The sequence below is a fragment of the Podarcis cretensis genome (assembly GCF_951804945.1).
Source record: "Podarcis cretensis genome assembly, chromosome: 15".
In the NCBI taxonomy this organism is placed as follows: domain Eukaryota; kingdom Metazoa; phylum Chordata; class Lepidosauria; order Squamata; family Lacertidae; genus Podarcis; species Podarcis cretensis.
The window spans coordinates 42,622,062-42,623,975 of NC_137185.1; the positions used below are offsets into that span (position 1 = coordinate 42,622,062).

The 1,914-nt window shown below is 40.9% G+C and overlaps 1 protein-coding gene and 1 long non-coding RNA gene across 6 annotated transcripts in view; both read right to left on the minus strand.

Annotated features, from left to right (window-relative positions):
* Window positions 1-1,914, minus strand: part of LOC307203973 — a 429,983-nt gene that overhangs the window by 207,492 nt on the left and 220,577 nt on the right. The window lies entirely within an intron of this gene.
* ADAM28 (ADAM metallopeptidase domain 28) overlaps window positions 1-1,914 on the minus strand; it is a 73,879-nt gene that overhangs the window by 71,533 nt on the left and 432 nt on the right. The gene's annotated exons all lie outside the window — the stretch shown is intronic.

Genomic DNA, 1,914 nt, shown 5'->3' on the forward strand with positions numbered 1-1,914 from the left:
GCATGACAGATGACCACAATGTTTAAGCCTCAATGGCCATCTGCCATGGATGCTTTAGCTGAGATTCCTGCATTGTTGCGGGTTGGACTAGATGACCCTCGGGATCCCTTCCAACGCTACAATTCTATGATTCAATGTGACAGCTCTTTGTGATGCATATCAATGTATGAAAGTCTTCACTGAGAAGGAAAGCGGAAGGTAGAAGGGCAGATTGTGGGCATGTTGGAGGTGTGCAGGAGATGGATCAGGAGAAGCCTTGCCAGTTCCTCATCATGCCCCTCCAAATGGAGAGAGGTCATATCCTAACCTGACATATGCATTCACCCTCCCACAGGAGAGGCATCAGTTTTATTTAGAAAAAATTGAAAAGCTAAAAGCAAATGCAAAACCTCCTTCCACCCTGCTGCAATTAGGAATGGAAGAATCAGTCAGTTTTCATTTCTCTCATTTTCTCATTTTCCTGTTCTCCACATTACCACATAAGTAGGTAAATGCATTTCAATGTTAATTTCTCCTAATACACACATTTTTTTTCCTAATACATTTCCCCATACCTAATGCATTTTGGTGTGCTATTTTCTTGAATATGTGCATTGTTAGGCAAGTTTTACCCTGCAATACACATTTTTGTACATCTTTTTTAGCTAGAGAACTGCTCTGCAAAATTCAGAGAAATGCTAATTTCAAAGGATGGCTGTACAGTATTTGTACATCATGTTGAAAAGTGTGAACAAAGTAGATTCCCCCTTAAACACAAACCAAATCTAATTTCACCTTCATCCCAAGCTGCCATGTACCCATTATGACCTTGGACCTCTCAGAGCCTCTGCCATCAGTCCCTCCCTGCAGCACGCAGGCAGGATTGCTCTTGCAAAAGAAATAATCTACATGACAGCCCATTGAAATTACTGGGATTTCCTCCTGTGCCATAGTGTTCTGAACATTCCTCTAAACTGGAAAATTGTTTGCATAGCAATCTGATGCACATTTATCAAGAAGGGACTCCTGCTGTATTCAATGGCCCTTGCTCCCAGCTAAGTGTGTACAGTGGTACCTCGGGTTACATATGCTTCAGGTTACATACACTTCAGGTTACAGACTCCGCTAACCCAAAAATAGTACCACGGGTTAAGAACTTTGCTTCAGGATGAGAACAGAAGTGCTCCGGCGTTGTGGCGGCAGCAGGAGGCCCCATTAGCTAAAGTGGTGCTTCAGGTTAAGAACAGTTTCAGGTTAAGTACGGACTTCCGGAACGAATTAAGTACTTAACCTGAGGTACCACTGTATAGGATTACAGCCTTACAGATTTAACATTACAATTGTCATTCCTTAATCTTATTAAATGTTTGTTTTTTAAGCAAATCACACACACCACCCTTGGCTCTCACCCACTCCCATGGTTTCTCACTAAACAAATTAAAACATTTTGAGCAATGGATCTGGACAGTCTGAATATTAAGAAAGCCCTTTATTGAGATAATGTGTGCTAGCTGCCTCAAACATTCTAAAGTGTTATATAAAACACTATGTAGCATTATTCTTACATTTTTGAAGGGAAGAAAAATGGTTTCCTTTATTACTGTGGTCTGTGCCAGATCAGCCCTGTGGGGTTTCCATTCTTGTAAGCTGCTGCACAAAGTAACTGGAGTCACGATGGCTTGAATACAGTTCAATCCACTGTTACTCAAAATATAGTTTAGTTATTATCAAGCTGATATCATGCAAGATTGTGCCTATGATCTATATCTCACCCTTGCAGCCCGTTTAAAACTGAACACACTTTTCCTATTAAAATGCTGCTTTCTTCCAACTTCTTCCAACAAACCAACCCTCCCTTTCTAGTTTCTTGGAACTCTTCATTCCCAAATGACTGAAATACTTTCTTTTGTTCCACACTGTGACATTCTCAGGACT